General features: G+C 48.0%; 1 protein-coding gene across 2 annotated transcripts in view; it reads right to left on the bottom strand.

The window, feature by feature from the left end:
• The window catches only part of RIPOR1 (RHO family interacting cell polarization regulator 1), a 195,790-nt gene that overhangs the window by 146,570 nt on the left and 23,284 nt on the right, over nucleotides 1-25,936 (bottom strand). Inside the window, exon 1 of one of the 2 annotated variants that reach the window (XM_067471149.1) lies at nucleotides 17,819-17,961. The exons of the other annotated variant lie outside the window; for it this stretch is intronic. The gene's annotated coding sequence lies outside the window, so the exon portion shown is untranslated. Of the gene's footprint in view, nucleotides 1-17,818; nucleotides 17,962-25,936 lie in introns of those variants that run through there. 2 annotated transcript variants of the gene reach the window in all.

The following is a 25,936-nucleotide window of genomic DNA, read 5'->3' as shown; positions in this document are numbered from 1 at the left end:
TTGTTTTTTCTTTTCTATCTAGCAGCGCACAAGGAATGATAGCAAAGTGTGGCTGAAGGCTTTCCAGAATCACTGGGTTGCTGTGAGTTCTCTGGGCTGCTTGGGCATTATCTCCTGACGTTTCACCCACATCTATGGCAGGCATCCTCTGACATTTATGGAGTCGCAACAAAAATAATTGGATGGTTGGGGGTCACCACAACATGAGGAACTGTATTAGGAAGGTTGAGAACTATTTATTTATTTATTTATTTCAAAGTTTTATATACTGAGCTTCTCACCTCATAAGAGGGACTCAGCCCGGTTTCCAACCATAAAAACACATCCAATCGGTAAAATATCAAAATACACATTACAATAAAACATTTTAAAAGCACATATATTTAAAACTACAGTGGTCAGTCGTCATACTAAAATCGAATATACACCGTCTTCCATCCAAATCATTGTCTCATTCTTCGAAGGCCTGTCTCCATAACCACGACTTCACCTGTTTCCTGAATGTCAGGATTGGTGGGGCGGTTCTAACCTCTGGCGGGAGAGAGTTCCAGAGCCGTGGGGCCACCACTGAGAAGGCTTTGTCCCTCGTCCCCACCAGACGCACTTGCGAGGCCGGTGGGACCGAGAGCAGGGCCCCTCCAGACCATCTTAATAATCTTGATGGTTCATAGGGGAGAGGTAAACAGGGCTGGAATCGTTTAGGGCTTTATAGGTCAACACCAGCACTTTGAATTGTGCTCGGAAGCTAATTGGCAGCCAGTGGAGCTGGTGTAACAGCGGAGTGGTGTGCTCCTTGTACCCAGCACCCGTTAGTAATCTGGCTGCCGAGCGTTGTACTTGCTGCAGCTTCCGGGCAGTCTTCAATGGCAACCCCACGTAGAGAGTGTTGCAGTAGTCTAAACGGGATGTAACCAAAGCGTGGATTACCGTGGCCAAGTCAGTCTTCCCAAGGTACGTGCGCAGCTGGCGCACAAGTTTTAGTTGTGCAAAAGCTCCCCTGACCACCGCCGAGACCTGGGGTTCCAGGCTCAGCGATGAGAACGACTGCGCTAACAAGTTTTCTGCAGGCTCAGAGTTGCTAGTTCATGGACAACAGCACACCTGTGGAGGTGAGGCACCTTCACCAACACACAGAGTGGCATTGCTGCCTTCCATGTCTAAGGGAAACGTCCTTTCTCCGTTGTCCTGGAGGGCCAAATCCCTGCAGAGCGGTCACTCTGGCTGGATAAACATTAACTTTGCAGAGGCCTCTCTGTTCTGGAGAGCACAGGTCGTTCCAGGCTTCCTGGAGCCTTCTCAACACAATCTTCCAAACTCAATGAGCCCAGCGGAGAACACAGCCAAGCGGCTCCAAAGAAAGCGCATGCAACAAGCAACTGGGCAATGGGAAGAGGGCGGGGGGAGCATGTGCGTCAAAGCAGTTGCAATTTCCACTTTGTGCTCACTAAGTGCAGATGGAGTTGAATGTGAAGCTCACTCCAGGACACGCGCAACAAACACCCCAGCGCCTCCCAAGCGCTACTTCTGGATTCCAGATTCTGGACACCTTCTGTTTTGGTCCAGATGTGGGCAGGGCTGAAGGCTGGTGTGGCTTGCAATGTCTTCTGCTTAGCTGGTATTGCACCACCTGACATCTGCCGGGAAGTAGCAGCCAATAGTGAAAGGACCAAGGCAGAGACACCTCCAGCTCATCCCCTGTTTGGGCATCAGCCAGCACGCCAACAACTTAAATCTAGAAATAGTTTTCTTAGATCTACAGAGACACTAGCTGGAACACCCCAGCAAGTGAGAGTCCAAAAGTGGCAGGCTCAAACCCAGAACCTCAATCCATGGCTGGTACCAAATGAGAGACTCCCCCCTGGGCACACAGAGGACTGGGCGACTTGGAAGGCGCTGAACAGACTGCGCTCTGGCACCACGAGATGCAGAGCCAACCTCAAGAAATGGGGATTCCACAAAGTGGAATCCACGACATGCGAGTGTGGAAAAAAGCAAACCACTGACCACCTGCTGCAATGCAACCTGAGCCCTGCCACATGCACAATAGAGGACCTTCTTGCAGCAACACCAGAGGCACTCCAAGGGGCCAGAAACCAGTCAAAGGACATTTAATAGAATACCAAATCTGCAAACTTTGTGTTTTGTCTGTTTGTTTGTTTCTCTGTGTTTTCTTAATGCAATACAACTGTTTTGCTCCTGACATGATAAATAAATAAGTTTAATTAAGAGCAGGCTCTTGAATCCACGACATGCGAGTGCGGAGAAGAGCAAACCACTGACCACCTGCTGCAATGCACCCTGAGCCCTGCCACATGATACACAAGGGAGGACCTCCTTGCGGCAACACCAGAGGCACTCCAAGTGGCCAGAGACTGCTCAAAGGACATTGAATAGAAAACCAAGTCTGCAAATGTTGTGTTTTGTTTGTTTGTCTGTTTTTAATGCAATACAACTGGTTTGGTTTTCTCCTGACACGATAAATAAATAAATTTCTCTTCCTTTGAATATATGGAAGGGAGGTGGGACGACATGCAGAAGCCAGCCCAGTTTAGCAATTGCACACCAACTCCACGCAAACATTGGAGAACAGAGCCACCCAAATCATCTCACAACCCAGATGATCAAACAGGCTGTGATGCCTTCTGGCTCTTCTGCCTCTAATGCTCCTTAATGCAGGTAGGGGCGTCAAACCTATTTTCATGGAGGGCCACATCAGCCTCATGGTTGCCTTCAAAGGGCCGTTGAATCCAGGGATGGAGACTCCTTGGATAACAGAGGGACAACTATCTATCTATCTATCTATCTATCTATCTATCTATCTATCATCTATCTATCTATATTTACATAGTGGCCGATGTTCTTTCGTTTTTACCCAAGATGTTATTGAACTGCAACTCCCATCACTTTGGATCACCTGCCACGCAGACTGGGGATAATGGGATTTGCAACTTGACATCACTCGTGGCTCTGAGGTTGGGAAAAGATTAAAGGGCATTTTAACGTCACGCGTCATATCCATTGAATTTGTATCTAAATTCAAACCCACTCTCCTGACTCAACAGAACAAACTGCAGCCTTCTGGATGTATCACAACTCCTATCATCCCTAGTCATGATGGCTAATGATGAGGAATGCAGGCACTGTAGTCCAGCATTTGGAGAAGGGACACCTAAAATGACATGGCAGGCCACATCTGGACTCCAAGCCTTGTGCTTGAATGCATCATTAATCTATCCCGACAGCAAGCAGGGCGTTGTGGTTTCAGCATTGGACTATGACTCTGGAGAACAGGGCTCGGGTTCTTTCTTGGTCATAGAAACCCACATAGAAACTCAGGCGAGTCACACACTCTCAGCCCAAGAACACTCCGATATAGTCGAAGGCTTTCATGGCCAGAATCACTGGGTCATTGTAGGTTTTTTTCGGGCTATTTGGCCATGTTCTAGAGGCGTTCTCTCCTGATGTTTCGCCTTCATCTATGGCAAGCATCCTCAGAGGTAGTGAGGTCTGTGGGAACTAGGAAAAGGTGTTTACTAGTCATTCCACAGATATATAAACCCTTTTTCCTAGTTCCAACACACCTCACTACCTCTGAGGATGCTTGCCATAGATGCAGGTGAAACGTCAGGAGAGAATGCCTCTAAACCATGTGTTCTGGCACGGCTGTACCAGGAGCTCCAACTTGCCTTTCCTTTGTTGAGGGTTTGCATGTATTCTAAAGTTCTATGCATTTTACAGTTAGGTGGCTTTCCTTGATTTGCAGCTATTGGGTCAATGACCCGTCCGTCATCGTTAGGTTCCCAAGTTCTGCCCCCTTTTTGGGGTTTGGGAGGGAAAAGGAGCCATTTTAGTTCTGTCCACACAGAGAAGTCTTCGTACAGGACGTAAATCAGGTCCTCCTGTAGAAAGCTTCGTCTTTTACAGCTTGGATGGGGGGATACAGTCTCCGCATAGCCTTTGCTGGGAATGTACAGCCTTCTAGCTCCTTTACTGAAGGGATCCAGCCCCACAGCGCTACGGCCAGCCATTGCTGGGAACTGAAGTTCTACAAAGGACTCTGTCTGGTAAGGGCCACTCGTGGCAGCCAGAAGCAGTTGGTACCGGGTGTAGGGGTCCCAAGCCAGCAAGGCCTAAGACAGACTGCCCAGATAGAGATGAAGGATTTCCCCGATAGTGAAGAAACAGTTTATGAAGATAGTTGCCTGTCCCCTGTGGACAAGATTGAGAAAGCCACCAATTGGTTAAGAAAGCCTTGAAATAATTGTGCTTTATTGAAGACCTTAACAACAATAAAAAACTTTGTTCAACCTTTAAGCAATCTAAAGACTCTGTTCAAGGAAATCCTAAGGCTTCTCATCTGAGGCAGCCCGGGCGTCCCGTTGGGCACACAGAATATCCGTCCTGTCTACAGTCTGTTGCACAGGCCCAGCAAGTGACAGCACACCATGGCCATCTAGCCCGAAAAAGCTAAAGCTTGTGCGCCAGCTGCGCCCGTACCTTGGGAAGTCTGACTTGGCCACGGTAGTCCACGCTCTGGTTACATCCCGTTTAGACTACTGCAACGCTCTCTATGTGGGGTTGCCTTTGAAGACAGCTCGGAAGCTCCAACTAGTCCAACGCTCGGCAGCCATGGTGTTAACAGGAGTGGAGCGCAGGGAGCATACCACCCCCCTGTTGCGCCAACTCCACTGGCTACCGATCTGCTACCGGGCTGAATTCAAAGTGCTGGCGTTGGCCTTTAAAGCCCTAAACGGTTCCGGCCCAAGCTACCTTTCCGACCACATCTCTGCCTATGAACCCACCAGGAGTTTGAGATCTTCCGGGGAGACCCTGCTCTCGATCCCGCCTGCTTCTCAAACTCGGCTGGCGGGGACGAGAGATAGGGCCTTCTCGGTGGTGGCTCCTCGGCTGTGGAACACCCTTCCTATGGACATTAGACTAGCACCATTTCTAATGGTATTCCGCAAAAAGGTGAAGACCTGGATGTTTGTGCAGGCGTTTGAGTAATTTAGTGCAATCTGGTAATGGAACATAGGAATGGAACAATGGACGGCGAACCTGGACTACGCTTGGATGAGGAGAAGATTGGGTACGGTTGTTGTTTTTTGTAATAATTGTGCATTGTAATGGCTTATTGGTAATTTATGGATAATGTGTTAAGTCAATTGTTCTATGTTGTATGGAACCACTGCTGTTTCTACTGTTTTTACTGTTTGTGAACCGCCGTGAGTCGCCTTCGGGCTTGAGATACAGCGGGATAGAAGCAAAGTAAATACATAAATAAATAAATAAAAACCTACAACAACCCAACATTCAGATAGGTTTGTCTTAAGTCAGAACCGAATTCAAAGCACATAGCAACAGCGCAAGCAGAACTGGCAAGAATGTGAGAAAGGGCCTTTTTTAAGGGTGCGAGCTGCTTTGGGTCTCAATCCCGAGAGAGAATCAGGGCGCAAACAAATGCAATGGGAAATAAGAGCAAAATCTGCTTCCGAAGCGGCTGAGATCCTGAACCACCTGCAAAGGGCATAAACTCTGCTGACGTCAGCAGTCCCGAATGCCGAGTAAATATGCGGAGGAATTAGGCTGCCCTGGCTCTTGTTTGTCCTTAAGCACTTCCGTTTGAAGCCATGAAGCGTGTCGCAGTGAGAGCAGGGAATGAGCGTTAAATAAAAGCTCCTAGGAATTAGAATATTTAAGATGAAGGACTTGGAAACATAGTGTTGGAATTTATGTCAGTCAACGGAGGAGGCCCTGCTCTCGATCCCACTCCGTCACAAGCGTGGCTGGTGAGAACGAGAGAGGAGGCCTTCTCCGTGACCGCTCCCCATCTCTGGAACTCCCTTCCTAAAGAAATAAGAATGGCCTCCAGCCTGCTCTCCTTCAAAAAAAACAAAACCCTCCAGAAAACATACTTTTGTACTATAGCGTACAAAAGTATACTCTGTTAACTCCAGCTTCTGCCAACCTAGCAGTTCGAAAACATGCAAATGTGAGTAGATCAATAGGTACCGCTCTGGCGGGAAGGTAACAGCGCTCCATGCTGGCCACATGACTTTGGAGGTGTCTACGGACAATGCTGGCTCTTCGGCTTAGGAATGGAGATGAGAACCAACCCCCAGAGTCGGACACAACTGGACTTAATGTCCAGGGAAAACCTTTACCTTAAAAAGGTAAAGGTAGTCCCCTGACATTAAGTCCAGTCATGTCTGACTCTGGGGTGTGGTGCTCATCTCCATTTCTACGTCAAAGAGCCAGCGCTGTCCGTAGACACCTCCAAGGTCATGTGGCCGGCATGACTGCATGGAGCGCCGTTACCTTCCCGCCAGAGCGGTACCTATTGATATACTCACATTTGCATGTTTTCGAACTGCTAGGTTGGCAGAAGCTAGGGCTGACAGTGGAAGCTCACACCTTTACCTTACTAATAGGTTTATTAACGTTTATTTTTATTGTGATTTTTAGCTTGGCATTCGATGTTTACCTGCTTTATATGTATGTAAATCACCTTGAGTTCCTACAGGGAGAGAGGGCAGTCTAGAAATAAAGTATTATTATTATTATTATTATTATTATTATTATTATTACCGGGAGGTCACTTTTTTTTCGTGTCAGGAGCAACTTTAGAAACTGCAAGTTGCTTCTGGTGTGAGAGAATTGGCCGTCTGCAAGGACGTTGCCCAGGGGATGCCGGGACCATTTTTGATGTTTGACCATCCTTGTGGGAGGCTTCTGTCATGTCCCCTTTGCATGGGGAGCTGGAGCTGACAGAGGGAGCTCATCCGCACTCTCCTGCAACCTGTTGGTCTTCAGTCCTGCTGGCACAAGGGTTGAACCCACTGTGCTTGGATGAAAAGGGCTTGTGAGTGGGAAAGATTTAGGAAGTCCTGCTCAACTAAATGATCCCTGGATATTATTCTGGACATGTCAACGTGTTGCTTCTACTCTTTAGGATTATTGGGATGAGAATCCATGCTTGAGATGAGGAAAACATTACTTTCGAAGCTGCTGGACTGCAGTTTCCTGACTGTACTAGGCAGAGATTATGGGAGATTCAGTCTCTCCATTTTCTGGAGGGAGGCATGTGCCCGATTCCTGCATTATCCTGCTCATATTCACCACAAAACAATTAAGGGAAACATAAAGCTCAGTTGCAGCTTTGCAGACGAGCGTCCTTGTCAGAAAGCACGGCTTGCACGAAGGAGAAACCGAACTATGGGTCAGATGTGCGTTACAAGGTAGTATTATGTGGGGGGAAATGCCCAGTGTTTCCATAGCAGGGAGTGGGCGATCAGGTGGGTCTGCCCAGAGGGAATGTCTGGACATGTGGAAAGAATGACAATAGCCCGAGGACACGTTGCCATGGGAACGACATCGTGAGCTGATGCCTTTCTTGATAAGAGAGTCATTTGTGGAATGCTCTGTCCGGGTAGAGAGGACCGTCCTGCCTTTGCATCTTCCTTCCCTGTACTAGGCAGAGCGGATGGTGATGCAACCCAGGTGACATAACCCACATGCCCTGTGACAGGTACAGGCTGCAGGTCGAGGCAGGCTAGAAAGAGGCCGAATGTCAAATTCTCTGAGGGATGAAAGCTGCCTGCCCAGGACTCCCGATACAGGAGAACCCGACTGGGAGATTCCATCTGAACATGAGGAAGAACTGGGGGACATGAGAGAAGCCTCCTCGCAGGATTGCAAGATATCCAGCGTCCCCTGGGCAACGTCTTCGCAGACGGCTGATTCTCTCAATCCAGAAGAAACCAGAGACGACTTGCAGCATGCAAGCAAGCAAGCAAAACAACCAACGGACCTTTTCAGGACCAACCATGACAATAATCTCTATCAACATCGAAGGCATGTCAGCCGCCAAAGAACAACTGCTCTATGAGCTGTGCCGAGATAAGAAATGTGACGTGCTGTGTATCCAAGAAACACACAGGGATGAAAGACAGAAACGACCCAAAGTTCCAGGAATGGTCTTAGTAGCGGAAAGACCACATGCACAGTATGGAAGCGCTGCCTTTGTCAAACCAGGCCTCCAAGTCAGCAGTGCCCACAACATCGCAAGTGCTGAACCTGACTCAGCACATAGAAGATGGCTTTGAAAGGCAGCAGATCACAGGCGCTGTCTTCATAGACCTGTCAGCAGCCTATGACACTGTGAACCACCGCTGCCTCCTCCTGAGGAAAATGTATAATCTCACAAAGGACGACCACCTCACCCGCCTCATAGGAAACCTGCTACAAAACAGGAGCTTCTTTGTTGAGTTCCAGGGCCAGAGAAGCAGATGGCGGAAACAGAAGAACGGCCTGCCTCAGGGGAGCGTGCTTGCTCCATCCATGTTCAACATCTACACAAACGACCAGCCACTGCCAGAAAGGACAGAGAGCTTCATCTATGCTGATGATCGTGCCATTACCGCTCAAGCAGGGAGGTTTGAGACGGTAGAACAGAAGCTCTCCGAAGCTCTAAGTGCTCTTACTGCCTATTACAGGGAAAACCAATTGATCCCCAACCCATCTAAAACACAGACATGTGCCTTTCATCTCAAGAACAGACAAGCATCCCAAGCTCTGAAGATCACCTGGGAAGGAATCCCACTGGAGCATTGCAGCGCACCCAAATACCTGGGAGTCACTCTGGACCGTGCTCTGACCTACAAGAAGCCCTGCCTGAACATCAAGCAAAAAGTGGGCGCTAGAAACAATATCATACGAAAGCTTACTGGCACAACCTGGGGGTCACAACCAGATACAGTGAAGACATCTGCCCTTGCGCTGTGCTACTCTGCTGCTGAGTATGCATGCCCAGTGTGGAACACATCTCACCACGCTCAAACAGTGGATGTGGCTCTGAATGAGACATGCCGCATTATCACAAAGGGGTGCCTGCGCCCTACACCACTGGAGAAATTACACTGCTTAGCCGGTATTGCACCACCTGACATCCGCCGGGAAGGAGCAGCCAATAGTGAAAGGACCAAGGCAGAGACACCTCCAGCTCATCCCCTGTTTGGGTATCAGCCAGCACGTCAATGACTTAAATCTAGAAATAGTTTTCTAAGATCTACAGAGACACTCACTGGAACACCTCAGCAAGCGAGAGTCCAAAAGTAGCAGGCCCAAACCCAGAACCTCAACCAATGGCTGATACCCAATGAGAGACTCCCCCCTGGGCACATAGAGGACTGGGTGACCTGGAAGACACTGAACAGACTGCGCTCTGGCACCACGAGATGCAGAGCCAACCTTCAGAAATGGGGCCACAAAGGGGAGTCCACGACATTGAGTGCGGAGAAGAGCAAACCACTGACCACCTGCTGCAATGCAACCTGAGCCCTTCTTCCACATGATGCACAAGGGAGGACCTTCTTGCGGCAACACCAGAGGCACTCCAAGGGGCCAGAGACTGGTCAAAGGACATTTAATCAACTCTCATACAAATTTTGTAATCTGCTTGTTTGCTTTGTTCTGTTAGAAATGTAATATAATTTGACTGGTTGTTCTGACACGACAAATAATAAATATTAGGAAGAACTTCCTGACTGTGAGAGCCGTTCAGCAGTGGAACTCTCTGCCCCGGAGTGTGGTGGAGGCTCCTTCTTTAGAAGCCTTTAAGCAGAGGCTGGATGGCCATCTGTCAGGGGTGATTTGAATGCAATATTCCTGCTTCTTGGCAGAATGGGGTTGGACTGGGTGGCCCATGCAGTCTCTTCCAACTCTTGGATTCTATGATTCTATGAGTGGGAAGCTCTCCTCACCTTCCTACCTGCCCCCAAACTGCACGGATGCAAGTCCTGCAACATGATAATGCAACTCCCTCCAGAAGGAAGGACGTGTTGAGCCAAGGGACCTCCGAGATCTGGGGGCGAGTACCCAGTCTGCTGATCTCCCTCTCTCTCTCTCTCTTTCACTGTGTATTGTGAGTTAATGAAATGCAAGTTGAGATGTGCCAAGAAACAGCTCCAAGTTCAGATGCACGCCCTCCCACACAGCCACTCTTGGCTTTTCTCTCTATCTTATGGCTTGCATTTTCCTGTCAATGACGCTGGATTTTAATTCCCATCTGCCTCAGCCGGCCTTGCTAATAGGAATGCATGATGGTTGGAGGGAACGAGGGACAGGGCCTTCTCAGTGGTGGCTCCAAGTTCGGATGCATGTCCTCCCTCCCAGACACTCTTGGCTTTTCTCTCTATCTTATGGTTTGCATTTTCCTGTCAATGACGCTGGATTTTAATTCCCATCTGCCTCAGCCGGCCTAGCTAATAGAAATGCATGATGGTTGGTGGGAATGAGGGACAGGGCCTTCTCAGTGGTGGCTCCAAATTCGGATGCACGCCCTCCCACACAGCCACTCTTGGCTTTTCTCTCTATCTTATGGTTTGCATTTCCCTGTCAATGACGCTGGATCTTAATTCCCGTCTGCCTCAGCCGGTCTAGCTAATAGGAATGCATGATGGTTGGTGAGAACGAGGGACAGGGCCTTCTCAGTGGTGGCTCCAAGTTCAGATGCATGCCCTCCCACAAAGCCGCTCTTGGCTTTTCTCTCTATCTTATGGCTTGCATTTTCCTGTCATTTTCCTGTCAATGCATCTGTCAAGTAGGAAAATAAGGTACCACCTTGTGTGGGAGGCTAAATTAACTAATTTATGAGGCCATAAAGAAAACTCCGGGATGTGGAATGCGGAAGAACTTCATCGGTGTCGCTGATGGACGATGAAAGCAGCAGCTTCCCTGGCGGCCAGAAAAAAAAAAGTTAAATAGCCTCTGTGTATTGTCCGTATTCGTTGTCTGTCAAACTGGCATTGAATGTTTGCCATATATGTGTATACTGTAATCAGCCCTGAGTCCCCTGCGGGGTGAGAAGGGCGGAACATAAAAACTGTAAATAAATAGTAAATAAATAAATACATGCTCTCCAAGTATCGAAGGTACCGAAAGAAATTTTGTGCACAAGTGTAGTAGATAGGAATGCACACAAAAGCCAAACTAACTAAGCAAGCCTTCTCAGTGGTGGCCCCTCAGTTATGGATCGCCCTCTCCAGGGATATAAGGTCGGTTCCCTCCCTTCTAACATTCTGCCAAATGGTTAAGACCTGGCTCTTCGAGCAAGCTTTTTCTACTCGAGCATTATTAGACGTCAACGAATATATGGAACGAGTGACGATGCAACTGGACAACAAATTAAGTAAGGAGATGCTGAGGATCTTGTTTTTACAGATAGATTTGCTTTTTATATTACATTTTAAATGTTGAATTGTTTTTATAATTGTTTTAACTGTGTTTTGATATTTGCTAAGGCATCAAATCGCTGCCGACTGTGAACCGCCTTGAGTTGTCTCTTGCTGAGAAAGATGGCGGGATACAAATGCAGTAAATCTATATAAATAAAAATGCAATGTTTGTTTGTGGGATTAACAGAACTCAAAAACCACTGGAGGAATTGATATACATTTGGACACAAGACACCTATCAGGCCAACGAGTGACCATCACTCATAAAAACACCAAAAAACACAGTGAAAGGAGCTTAAAAAGCCAAAAAATTAAAAAATGCATTGCAACACATGTGCAAAACCACATATATAGACGCAAACACACATATTCAAATATATATATATACACATGCCCAAAACACATATACACAGACTGGAACACAGCAATCCGTAGCAGGAGACAGCTAGTAAATAATCAATCAATCAATAAATAAATCAACCAGAGAAATCAGCCATAGCAGAGCACCTGAGGAACCAACCTGGACACAGCAGATTATTATTTGAGAAGACAGAAATGCTGGGACACTCTCACAACCATCATGTCAGGCTACATAGAGAAGCCATTGAAATCCACAAGAAGCAGGTGGACCATTTCAACAGAAAGGAAGAAATCATGAAAATGAACAAAATCTGGCTACCAGTATTAAAAAACTCTAAAATTACAACAGCACAACAGAGAGGAAACAAGGACATCTAATTACCTCTCAACAAAAGTTTGCTCCAGGCACTGCCAGGCCATTGTTTGCTAATCAAGGTGGTCAGTTGAAACATTCCCACCTAGCTCCAGCAGAGAAGAGTCCTTTGCCTCACCCTGGTCATTCCACAGATATATTTTTCCTAGTTCCAACAGACCTCACTACCTCTGAGGATGCTTGCCATAGATGCAGGCGAAACATCAGGAGAGAATGCCTCTAGAACATGGCCATATAGCCCGAAAAAACCTACAACAACCTAGTGATTCCGGCCATGGAAGCCTTCGGGAATACAATAAATCAATAGTCTCCATATATGATCTTTATGACACTATTTTAAAATGCAAGCTGCCCTAAAAATAGGATACGCGTCATGATGATAAATCCAACGGAAATGTTAAAAAAACACATTGCAAACTGGGAGGGAAAAGACTGCTTTCCTTTTATCCTGCGGAGCAACTGTCCAAATTGAGCAGTTCTTCTCTCTTGATGTTCCTTTGCCCCAATTATAGAATCCTAGAATCCTAGAGTTGGAAGAGACCCCATGGGCCATCCAGTCCAACCCCATTCTGCCAAGAAGCAGGAAAATTGCATTCAAAGCACCCCCAACAGATGGCCATCCAGCCTCTGCTTAAAAGCCTCTGTAGAAGGAGCCTCCACCTCACTCTGGGGCAGAGAGTTCCACTGCTAAACGGCTCTCACATAGAATCCTAGAGTTGGAAGAGACCTCCTGGGCCATCCAGTCCTACCCCATTTTGCCAAGAAGCAGGAATATTGCATTCAAAGCACCCCCAACAGATGGCCATCCAGCCTCTGCTTCAAAGCCTGCAAAGAAGGAGCCTCCTCCACACCCCGGGGCAGAGAGTTCCACTGCTGAACATAGAATCCTAGAACCCTAGAGTGGGAAGAGACCTCATGGGCCATTGAGTCCAGCCCAATTCTGCCAAGAAGCAGGAAAACTACATTCAAAGCACCGTGAACAGATGGCCATCCAGCCTCTGCTTCAAAGCCTCCAAAGAAGGAGCCTCCTCTACACTCCGGGGCAGAGGGTTCCACTGCTGAACATAGAATCCTAGAGTTGGAAGAGACCTCATGGGCCATCATCCAGTCCAACCCCATTCTGCCAAGAAGCAGGAATATTGCATTCAAAGCAACCCTGACAGATGGCCATCCAGCCTCTGCTTCAAAGCCTCCAAAGAAGGAGCCTCCTCTACACTCCGGGGCAGAGAGTTCCACTGCTGAACATAGAATCCTAGAGTTGGAAGAGACCTCATGGGCCATCCAGTCCAACCCCATTTTGCTAAGAAGCAGGAAAATTGCATTCAAAGCACCCCCAAGAGATGGCCATCCAGCCTCTGCTTCAAAGCCTCCAGAGAAGGAGCCTCCACCACACTCCGGGGCAGAGAGTTCCACTGCTGAACATAGAATCCTAGAATCCAAGAGTTGGAAGAGAACTCCTGGGCCATCATCCAGTCCAGCTCCATTCTGCCAAGAAGCAGGAAAACTAGATTCAAAGCACCCCCAACAGATGGCCATCCAGCCTCTGCTTCAAAGCCTCCAAAGAATAAGCCCCCACCACACTCCGGGGCAGAGAGTTCCACTGCTGAACATAGAATCCTAGAATCCTAGAGTTGGAAGAGACCTCATGGACCATCCAGTCCAACCCCATTTTGCTAAGAAGCAGGAAAATCACATTCAAAGCACCCTCGACAGATAGCCATCCAGCCTCTTCTTCAAAGCCTCCAAAGAAGAAGCCTCCTCCACACTCCGGGGCAGAGAGTTCCACTGCTGAACAGCTCTCACAGCCAGGAAGTTCTTCCTCATGTTCAGGTGGAATCTCCTTTTGCTAGACCCAAGGCTGCTTTCCCTTTTCGTTCTTTTCCAGATGCATGAAGTCTCTGCTCTACTTTGGCCCACTGCAATTCCAACAAACGCACAACTTTTGGGGTCATGAAGGGTCACTGCCTTCTGTTATGAGTCCTTTCCCTCGTAATATGAAAAGGCAGGAGACAGGAGAAGCGGCCCTTTCAATTCATTCCCTTTCAAAGGCAACAACAGGAGCAAGGCCAACCGCCGCCGCTGCCTCTTCCCGGGCAGCCTGAGTTTCTGGGTCGGCAAGACAAGTGGCGGGGAGCAGAAAGCTTTCCCCTCCAAATTACAGCCTGCAATCCTCCTCGGGAGAACTTTCAGGCTGTGAAACCCACACTGCCAATTACAGGACGAATGCAATGGGCTGCATGGAGCAGCGAGCAGGCAAATCACAGCCAACTGGCAACACAAACAAGAAGGAGAGACAGAGCGAGAGAGCGCAATTGAGAACTGGAAATGTAATCATGCCTTTTGCAGAGAAAAGCTATTCGGCCATGAAATGGGAAGGCAGAAATTACCTGGTATTACCAAGGAGGTGGCTGTCCACAACAAACAGACCAGAACAATGGGGACAAGGTGGGGGGGGGGGGGGATCACCAGATCTATTGCATCGGCATACATTGGCTTGCACCTTCCAGAAATTACATTCACCTGCTTGCTGTTATTACCAATAATACACCTCTCCACAAAAGTCAACATTGACACTGAAATGCAACACCGCCTGAGCTCTGCGAGAGCGGTATTTTTCTGACTGAAGCAGGGAGACCAAGGGTCTTGTTTGTAAAGCCATTGTCCTCCCAACCCTGCTCTACACCTGTGAAATGTGGACTATCTACAGACGTCACACTCAAGTGAAATGTGGACTGTCTACAAACATCACACTCAGGTGACGTGGACTGTCTACAGACATCACACTCAAGTGAAACGTGGACTGTCTACAGACATCATACTCAAGTGAAACATGGACCATCCACAAACATCACACTCAAGTGACGTGGACTGTCTACAGACATCACTCTCAAGTGAAACGTGGACTATCTACAGACGTCACACTCAAGTGAAATGTGGACTGTCTACAGACATCACTCTCAAGTGAAATGTAGACTGTGTACCAACATCACACTCAAGTGAAATGTAGACTGTCTACAGACATCACACTCAAGTGATGTGGACTATCTACAGACATCACTCTCAAGTGAAACGTAGACTGTCTACAAACATCAAACTCAAGTGAAACATGGACTGTCTACAGACATCACTCTCAAGTGAAACGTAGACTGTCTACAAACATCACGCTCAAGTGACATGGACTGTCTACAGACATCACTCTCAAGTGAAATGTGGACTGTCTACAAACATCACACTCAAGTGACATGGACTGTCTACAGACATCAAACTCAAGTGAAACATGGACTGTCTACACACATTGAGTGGACTGTCTACAGACATCAAACTCAAGTGAAACGTGGACTGGCTACAAAACATTGAGTGGACTGTCTACAGACATCACTCTCAAGTGAAACGTAGACTGTCTACCAACATCAAACTCAAGTGAAATGTGGACTGTCTACAAACATCACACTCAAGTGACATGGACTGTCTACAGACATCACTCTCAAGTGAAACATGGACTGTCTACAGATGTCACATGCCACTCCTAGAACAATTCCATCAGCATTGCCTCCAGAAAATCCTGCAAATTTCACAAACGTCAGTGTGCTGGAAGAAGCAAAGACCACCAGCACTGAAGTGATGGTCCTCCAGCATCAACTCCGCTGGGCCGGCCATGTTGTCCGGATGCCCGCCCACCATCTCCCAAAGCAGTTGCTCTACTCCGAACTCAAGAACGGAAAACGGAATGTTGGAGGACAGGAAAAGAGATTGAAAGATGGGCTCAAAGCCAACCTTAAAAACTCTGGCGTAGACACGGAGAACTGGGAAGCCCTGGCCCTTGAGCACTCCAGCTGGAGGTCAGCTGTGACCAGCAGTGCTGTAGAATTTGAAGAGGCACGAATGGAGGGTGAAAGAGAGAAATGTGCCAAGAGGAAGGTGCGTCAAGCCAACCCCAACCGTCTGCTTTAATAATCTGGATTATATAGCCGTGTAGAAGATAAATGATGCAAACAAAGCTCTGCCAAAGGGGACAGACACATTGCACCTGAACTGGAAGGAGTCCGACACTGCCATATGAAATTCAGATTACCTTCTTTGAACTGGATTACGACCCCTTCTACACTACCACATAAACTGGATTGTATGAGTCCACACAGCCAGATAATCTGGGATAAACAGAAAACCTGGGATGAAATCCTAGGATATTGGGCCTGTCAATCAAGGGCCCTTGAGCCCCTTCTACACTGCCACATAATCCAGATTACCAAAACAGATAATCCACATGATATCCTTTGAACTGGATTATAGAAGTCTAGACTGCCATATAACCCAGATGATCAAATCAGATAATCCACATGATCTACTGCAAACTGGATTATCTGAAGCCCCTTCTACACTGCCACATAATCCAGATGATCAAATCACATAATCCACAATGTCTGTTTTGAACCGGATTATAGGAGTCTACACTGCCATCTAATCCGGTTCAAAGCAGATAATCTGAATTTTATACGGCAGTGTAGAAGGGGCCTGAGTCCACACCGTCATATAATCCAGTTCAAAGCAGATACTTCGGATTTCATATGGCAGTGTAGAAGGTGCCTAGGGTGCCATCTAATTCAGTTTCAGGATGCAGATTAACTGGCAGTGTAGACTCAATATAATCCGGTTCAGTGCAGATTAATTTGTGTTATGGGAGTCCACACTGACCGTTACAATGGGGTTCAAAGTGGATTGAAACCTACAGTGTAAGAAAGAAAGAAAAAGAGACAAAGAAAGAGAGAGAAAAGAGAGAGAGAGAAAGACAGAGGGAAAGAGAGAGAGAAAGAGAGAGGGAGAGAGAGAGAGAAAGACAGAAAGAGAGACAGAAAGAAAGAGAGAGAAAGGAGAGAAAGAATGCTAGAAAAACAGAAAGAAAGACAGAAAGAGAGAAAGGGGGGAGAGAGAGAGAGAAAAGAAGAGAGAAAGACAGAAAGACTGAGAGAGAGGGAGAGAAAGAAAGAGAGAGAAAAGAGAGAAAGAATGATAGAAAAACAGAAAGAAAGACAGAAAGAGAGAAAGGGGGAGAGAGAGAGAGAGAAAAGAAGAGAGAAAGACAGAAAGACTGAGAGAGAGGGAGAGAAAGAAAGAGAGAAAGAGGGAGAAAGAATGATAGAAAAACAGAAAGAAAGAGAGAAAGAGAGAAAGGGGGAGAGAGAGAGAGAAAGAGAGAGAAAGAAAGAGAGAAAGAGAGAAAGACAGACAGGAGAGAGAGAGACAGAGACAGAAAGAAGGAGAGAGAAAAGAGAGAAAGAGAAAGAAGAAAGACAGAAAGACTGAGAGAGAGGGAGAGAAAGAAAGAGAGAGAAAGAGAGAAAGAATGATAGAAAAACAGAAAAAAGACAGAAAGAGGGAAAGGGGAAGAGAGAGAGAGAGAAAGAGAGAGAAAGAGAGAGAAAGAAAGAGAGAAAGAAAGAGAGAAAGAAAGAGAGAAAGAGAAAGAAGAAAGACAGAAAGACTGAGAGGGAGAGAAAGAAAGAGAGAGAAAGAATGATAGAAAAACAGAAAGAAAGCGAGAGAAAGAGAGAGAGAAAGAGAGAGTGAGAGAGAAAGTGAGATAAAGAAAGACAGAAAGAGAGAGAGAGAAAGAATGATAGAAAGATTGAAAGGAAGAGAGAAAGAGAGAAAGACAGAAAGAAAGAAAGACAGAAAGAGTGAAAGAAAGAGCGAAAGAAAGAGAGAGAGAGAGAAGAGGCCTTGGCTTTCCTGGGAGGGAGAGGGAGAGGAGGAGGAGGAGGAGGGGGGGGAAAGAGGGGGCGGGGGCCCTTCCTTGGCCACTTTGGGGGAAGAGGGGGGGGAGGGCCCCGCCTGGAGTCGACGCCCCACTTACATGCTGTCTGCCGGGGGGGGGGGGGTCCTTCTCCCGGAACAGATCCGCGATAGAGCTGGGTTACGCCAAGGCCGGGGAGGAGGAGCTCCAGCTGGGAAAGACCCGGAGTAGGAGCAGCAGCTGCAGCAGCCTCCGAGGAAGAGGAAGGGGAGGAGGAGGAAGGGGAGGAGGAGGAGGAGGAGGAGGAAGAGGGAGGGGCAGGGGCCGGGCCGCCCCTTTGGGGACAGACAGACAGCCCCCCCCCCCCCCCCCAGCCTCTCTTCCAGCCTTTCCCCAAAGTGGGCTTCTCAGGCTTGGGTATCAAGATCACAAACTAGTTCAGGAACCTGGAGATGCCCCACTCAAGGCTTCGGATCCTAGAATCCTAGAAGAGTGGGAAGAGACCTCAAGGGCCACCCAGCCCAACCCCATTCTGCCCAGAAGCAGGACAATCACATTCAAACCACCCCTGACAGAAGCCCAGCCAGCCTCTGCTTCAAAGCCTCCAGAGAAGGAGCACCGGAGTGTGGTGGAGGCTCCTTCTTTGGAAGCTTTGAAACAGAGGCTGGGTGGCCATCTGTCAGGGGTGATTTGAATGCGATTTTCCACCTTCTTGGCAGAATGGGGTTGGACCGGATGATGGCCCACGAGGTCTCTTCCAACTCTAGGATGAACTTGCTGACTGTAAGAGCTGTTCAGCAGTGGAACTCTCTGCCCCGGAGTGTGGTGGAGGCTCCTTCTTTGGAAGCTTTGAAACAGAGGCTGGATGGCCATCTGTCAGGGGTGATTTGAATGCGATTCTCCTGCTTCTGGGCAGAATGGGGTTCCAGCGGGGAAGCATGCGGGGATTGCGGAAGTGCTTCATCAGCCTGGGTTGGAGTGGGTTTCCAACCAATTATGTATAGCCTGTTGTCGACCTTTGCCACCCGAAAGACAGTTGCAAGTAAGAATATTAGGTACCACCTTAAAGTGTGGGGAGGCTAAATTAACTGATTTATGAGGCCATAAAGAAGACTCCAGCGGGGAAGCATGCGGGGAATGCGGAAGTGCTTCATCAGCGTCACAAATGGGACGCCAGCTCCCCTTGGGGCCAGAAAAAGTTAAGCAGCCTCTGTGTATGTCTGTGTATGTTTGTATGTCAAAATTTGGCATTGAATGTTTGCCATATATGTGTACACTGTAATCCGCCCTGAGTCCCCTGCGGGGTGAGGAGAAGGGCGGAATAGAAAAGATGTAAATAAATAAATAAACAAATAAATAAAACAAATGTCTGGTTGCTGATGACATGATAAATAAATAAAAATCCATGTAGCCCAGTGTTTCTCAACCTTCCTAATGCCGTGACCCATAAATACAATTCCTCCTGTTGTGGTGACCCCCAACCATAACCTCAATTTCGTTGCTTCTTCATAACTGTAATTTTACTCCTGTTATGAATCAGAATGTAAATATCCAGTATGCAGGATGTGTTTTCATTCACTGGACCAAATTTGGCACAAATACCTAATATGCCCAAATTTGAATACTGATGGGGTTGATTTTGTCATTTGGGAGTTATAGTTGCTGGGATTTATAGTTTGCCTATAATCAAAGAGCATTCTGAACTCCACCAACTATGGAATTGAACCAAACCTGGCACACAGAACTCCCATGACCAATAGAAAATACTGGAAGAGTTTGGTGGCTATTGATCTTGAGTTTGAGAGTTGTAGTTCACCTACATCCAGAGAGTACTGTGGACTCAAACAATGATGGATCTGGACCAAACTTGGCACGGATACTCAATACGCCCATACATGAACACTGGTGGAGTTTGGGGAAAATAGACCTTGACATTTGGGAGTTGTAACTTCTGGGATTTATAGTTTACTTACAATCAAAGAGTATTATGAACCCCACCAACGATAGGGCCAAACTTTCTACACAGAACCCCCATGAGCAACAGAAAATACTGTGTTTTCTGATGGTTGTCAGTGACCCCTCTGACACCCCCTCACGACCCCCCCAGGGGTCCCGACCTCCAGGTTGAGAACCACTGAGTTATATTAACATTAAGTTAAGAACACTGTCATTAATCCATGTAGCCAATTCCAGTCCCCTTCAACATCCAAAGTGCTGCCATGCTTGCTGTCCCAGAACCAGGCCTTTGGAATTGTGGGAGTTGAAGTCCAAAACACCTGGAGGGCCAAAGTTGGCCCATGCCTGCTTCCAAGGGTAAGCGTCCACAGCCTCCTTTGGCTCCCTGGCACTGTGGATGGAATGAGTCTTTCTGTGGTTCCCAGAAGCTGTTCAGTCCTGAAGTGTACACAGCTGGCATTCCCGTGTTCGCAGCCTCCGTGAAGCATCATATCTTCCATACATGGGCGCCGTGAGTCAATGGGGGCAGGACAGAAGGGAGAGCCGCTCCCCCTTGGACGGTGGCCCAGTCGGGCTTGGCCGGCTCCATGGGTCCTAACGCAAGGAGGCTGGAATGGTGTCTCTGTTTCAAGCTGATTGGCAGCAGATGTCCAGCCATTCAGCCAGGCTCGCAGAGCGTGTGGATGCACAGCCCAAACACAAAGGGCGCTCCTGGAGGAGGTGGTGGCCAAGCGGCACAGGTCAAGAAGGTGACCTTTTCCTTCTGGAGGTGGACCGAACTCAAGGCGGGCACGCCCCACAGGCCTAGAAACGTGCGACTTTGCAGACAAACGATGCTTCACTTATTCCCAGATGGATCACAACTCTTCCAGGAGTAGATCCAGGGAAGTCATGCTCCCCATGCTCTATTCCGCTTTGGTTAGACCACATCTGGAATATTGTGTCCAATTCTGGGCACCACAATTGAAGAGAGATATTGACTCTAAGCTGGAATGTGTCCAGAAGAGGGAGACTAAAATGTTCAAGGGTCTGGAGAACAAGCCCTATGAGGAGCGGCTTAAGGAGCTGGGCATGTTTAGCCTGAAGAAGAGAAGGCTGAGAGGAGGCATGATGAGAGCCATGTATCAATTCTGCCCCACAGGCCTAGAAACATGCGACTTTGCAGACAAACGATGCTTCACTTATTCCCAGATGGATCACAACTCTTCCAGGACTAGATCTAGGGAAGTCATGCTCCCCATGCTCTATTCCGCCTTGGTTAGACCACACCTGGAATATTGTGTCCAATTCTGGGCACCACAATTCAAGAGAGATATTGACTCTAAGCTGGAATGTGTCCAGAGGAAGGTGACTAAAATGATCAAGGGTCTGGAGAACAAGCCCTATGAGGAGCGGCTTAAGGAGCTGGGCATGTTTAGCCTGAAGGAGAGAAGGCTGAGAGGAGGCATGATGAGAGCCATGTCTCAATTCTACCCCACAGGCCTAGAAACGTGCGACTTTGCAGACAAACGATGCTTAACTTATTCCCAGATGGATCACAACTCTTCCAGGAGTAGATCCAGGGAAGTCCTGCTCCCCATGCTCTATTCTGCTTTGGTTAGACCACTTTACCTGGAATACTGTGTCCAATTCTGGGCAACACAATTCAAGAGTAATATAGACAAGCTGGAATATGTCCAGAGGAGGGCGACTAAAATGATCAAGGGTCTGGAGAACAAGCCCTATGAGGAGCGGTTTAAGGAGCTGGGCATGTTTAGCCTGAAGAAGAGAAGGCTGAGAGGAGGCATGATGAGAGCCATGTATCAATTCTACCCCACAGGCCTAGAAACGTGTGACTTTGCAGACAAACGATGCTTAACTTATTCCCAGATGGATCACAACTCTTCCAGGACTAGATCTAGGGAAGTCATGCTCCCCATGCTCTCTTCCGCTTTGGTTAGACCACATCTGGAATATTGTGTCCAATTCTGGGCACCACAATTCAAGAGAGATATTGACAAGCTGGAAGGTGTCCAGAAGAGGGCGATGAAAATGATCAAGGGTCTGGAGAACAAGCCCTATGAGGAGCGGCTTAAGGACCTGGGCATGTTTAGCCTGAAGAAGAGAAGGCTGAGAGGAGATATGATGAGAGCCATGTATACATATGTGAGAGGAAGCCACAGGGAGGAGGGAGCAGATCAAGGGTCTGGAGAACAAGCCCTATGAGGAGCGGCTTAAGGAGCTGGGCATGTTTAGCCTGAAGAAGAGAAGGATGAGAGGAGATATGATAAGGGCCATGTATAAGTATGTGAGAGGAAGCCACAGGGAGGAGGGAGCAGATCGAGGGTCTGGAGAACAAGCCCTATGAGGAGCGGCTTAAGGAGCTGGGCATGTTTAGCCTGAAGAAGAGAAGGCTGAGAGGAGATATGATGAGGACCATGTATAAATATGTGAGAGGAAGCCACAGGGAGGAGGAGGGAGCAGATCAAGGGTCTGGAGAACAAGCCCTATGAGGAGCGGCTTAAGGAGCTGGGCATATTTAGCCTGGAGAAGAGAAGGCTGAGAGGAGATATGATGAGAGCCATGTATCAATTCTACCCCACAGGCCTAGAAACGTGCGACTTTGCAGGTAAACGATGCTTAACTTATTCCCAGACGGATCACAACTCTTCCAGGACTGAATTTCCTTGCCTAGGGGTGGATTTTTCTCACTTCCTGTTGTCTCACTCCTTATTCTTAACTATGTAAATCAGACGTTTGTAATGCGAGGATTGCGTGTATTCCCAGGTAAACAGTGTTTAATTTATTCCCAGGTAAACCATGCTAAATTTAGTCTCTAACTGTGCTTGACGTATTCTCAGGCCCCTTCTACACTGCCATATAAAATCCAGATTATCTGCTTTGAACTGGATTAGATGGCAGTGTATTTATTTATTTATTTACAGTATTGATATTCGGCCCTTTTCACCCTGCAGGGGACTCAGGGCAGATTACAACATACATATACATGACAAACATCCAATGCCATAGACACACAACATATATAGACAGACACACAGAAGCTATTTAACATTCCAGCTTTTTCATGAGGGTATTCTGGTCACTGGGGGAGCTGTTGCTTCACCATCCATTTGTGACACTGATGGAGTACTTCCTCATTCTTTGCATGCTTGCTGGAGAATTTTATGGCATTGTAAATTAGCCTCCCCGCATAAGCGGTACCTAAATTTCCTACTTGATTGATGCAACTGTCTTTCGGGTCGACAGCAAGCTATACAAAATTGGTTGGAAGCTCACTTCAACCCGGGCTGGCTTCAAACTCATGACTCAAGCCACTTCTACGCTGCCATATAAAATCTAGATTATCATTCTGTGTAACTTTTTCTGGCTTGAGATCCCACCAGTTCTTTGTCACAGGCAGGCGGTCTTTGTGGCACAGGTTCCAATGAATCATCTGAGCAACAGTGTTGTGCCTCTGCTTGGAGTCTGTCTGCGTGATCATCTTGCAGCAGCTGAGGACGGGATCTATTGTTTCCTCTGCTTCCTCTGGTCAGTGGATGTGGCTCTTAATGAGACATGCCGCATCATCACGGGGTGCCTGCGCCCTACACCACTGGAGAAATTACAGTGCTTAGCCGGTATCGTACCACCTGACATCCGCCGGGAAGTGGCAGCCAATAGTGAAAGGACCAAGGCAGTGACATCTCCAGCCCATCCCCTGTTTGGGTATCAGCCAGCATGTCAACAACTTAAATCAAGAAATAGTTTTCTTAGATCTACAGAGACACTCGCTGGAACACCCCAGCAAGTGAGAGTCCAAAAGTGGCAGGCTCAAACCCTCATAGTTTAAGAGGCCCTGCTCTCTGTCCCACCAACTTCACAAACACGGCTGGTGGGGACGAGGGACAGGGCCTTATCGGTAGTGACCCCCGCCTGTGGAATTCACTCCCCAGCAAAATTAGATCACTGAAGGCATCTGCCTTGCACTATGATCCTCTGCTGCTGAGTACGCATGCTCTTAATGAGACATACCGCATTATCACAGGGTGTCTGCGTCGTACACCACTGGAGAAATTACACTGCTTAGCCGGTATTGCACCACCTGACATCCGCCGGGAAGTAGCAGCCAATAGTGAAAGGACCAAGGCAGAGGCATCTCCAGCTCATTCCCTGTTTGGGTATCAGCCAGCACGTCAACGACTTAAATCTAGACATAGTTTTCTAAGATCTACAGAGACACTCGCTGGATCACCCCAGCAAGCGAGAGTCCAAAAGTGGCAGGCTCAAACCCAGCACCTCAATCCATGGGTGATACCAGATGAGAGACTCCCCCCTGGGCACTCAGAAGACGGGGCGACTTGGAAGGCACTGAACAGACTGTGCTCGGGCACCACGAGATGCAGAGCCAACCTCAAGAAATGGGGCCACAAAGTGGACTCCACGACATGCGAGTGCAGAGAAGAGCAAACCACTGACCACCTGCTGCGATGCAACCTACTCCCGCCACATGCACCATGGAGGACCTTCTTGCGGCAACACCAGAGGCACTCCAAGGGGCCAGAGACTGGTCAAGGACGTTTAATCAACTACCAAGCTTGCAAACTCTGTGTCTTTTGTATGTTTGTTTGTTTTGTTCTGTTAGAAATGTAATACAAATATCTGGTTGCTGATGACACGATTTTTTTTTTTGTCGTGTCAGGAGCATCCCGTTGTGAGAGAATTGGCCGTCTGCAAGGACGTTGCCCAGGGGACATTGCCCGGATGATTTTGATGTTTTATCATCCATGTGGGATGCTTCTCTCATGTCCCCTTTGCATGAGGAGCTGGAGCTGATAGAGGGAGCTCATCCGCCTCTCCCCGGATTCGAACCTGCGACCTGTCGGTCTTCAGTCCTGCCGGCACAGGGCTTTAACCTACTGTGCCACCGGGGGCTCCGATGACACAATGACACATCTGCTTCCTTGCAGGGTCTACATTTGAGATCTGCTGTCGACTTTTCAATCCTGGCTTTGATGGCCTTGGTTCTAATAGCTTGGTTTTAATGGGCTGCCAGAATCAGGCCGTCCTTTGTCTCCTTTTTCAAAGTCCCATTTGTGACCCACAGCCATGTTGTTGTTGTTGTTGTTCCTGTTGTTATATAAGTCCTTGTGCTTCAACCCTCTGAGCCCAGGCTCCGCTCCACTACTGAACAGACATGAATGCTGGACTCAGAAGAAAGTGCAAACCAATTCCAGCACGTTGCATGCATTGCGTGTCTTGGCTAAACGCTCCGGTGAGGTCAATTCTCCAGGAATGTCTCTCCTTTGAACTCTTAAGTGCCTGGCAGCTGCGGCATTGGGAGAGCAGCCGCTCCCCAGGGCACGGAGCTCCGGAGCAAGAGGGACGGACAGATGGACGCTGTGCAGATCCATGTCCTCTCAACCAGCAGGCCTCTGCCAGGAAGGAAGTTGCTGCTAATCTTCCTGCGCTGAAGTCCTGCTAAAACACAAGCGGAGTTTCTCCAGGAAATCGGTATGGCTTCTCCACATTCCAGATCATGCTTATCGTGGTTCACAAAAGTTATATTAGTTTTACAAACCCAGTCCGCTTACGGGACCCGAATGATGCTGGGAAATAGAATCATAGAATCATAGAATCCTAGAATCAAAGAGTTGGAAGAGACCCCATGGGCCATCATCCAGCCCAACCCCATTCTGCCAAGAAGCAGGAATATTGCATTCAAAGCACCCCTGACAGATGGCCATCCAGCCTCTGTTTCAAAGCTTCCAAAGAAGGAGCCTCCACCACACTCCGGGGCAGAGAGTTCCACTGCTGAACGTCTCTCACAGTCAGGAAGTTCTTCCTCATGTTCAGATGGAATCTCCTCTCTTGTAGTTTGAAGCCATTGTTCCATTGCGTCCTAATCTCCAAGGAAGCAGAAAACAAGCTTGCTCCCTCCTCCCTGTGGCTTCCTCTCACATATTTATACATGGCTCTCATATCTCCTCTCAGCCTTCTCTTCTTCAGGCTAAACATGCCCAGTTCCCTAAGCCGCTCCTCATAGGGCTTGTTCTCCAGACCCTTGATCATTTTAGTCGCCCTCCTCTGGACACATTCCAGCTTGTCAATATCTCTCTTGAATTGTGGTGCCCAGAATTGGACACAAAATAGGCTCCAAAACAATGTTTTCATGCTCTTCCTTCACAAAGCTCCTTTACTGGCTAGACATTGGTTGGTTCTCAACAACAGAGTGGCAGGCACAGTTGGGACCAGAGGCTCTGCTGATAGTTGCACAGGCAGCTGCGTTGACATTCCGTCTGAATT

This window comes from Anolis sagrei, chromosome 8, assembly GCF_037176765.1.
Source record: "Anolis sagrei isolate rAnoSag1 chromosome 8, rAnoSag1.mat, whole genome shotgun sequence".
Lineage (NCBI taxonomy): Eukaryota > Metazoa > Chordata > Lepidosauria > Squamata > Dactyloidae > Anolis > Anolis sagrei.
Note: the sequence above shows the minus strand (reverse complement) of the source record. Positions and strands in the feature narration are given on the sequence as shown.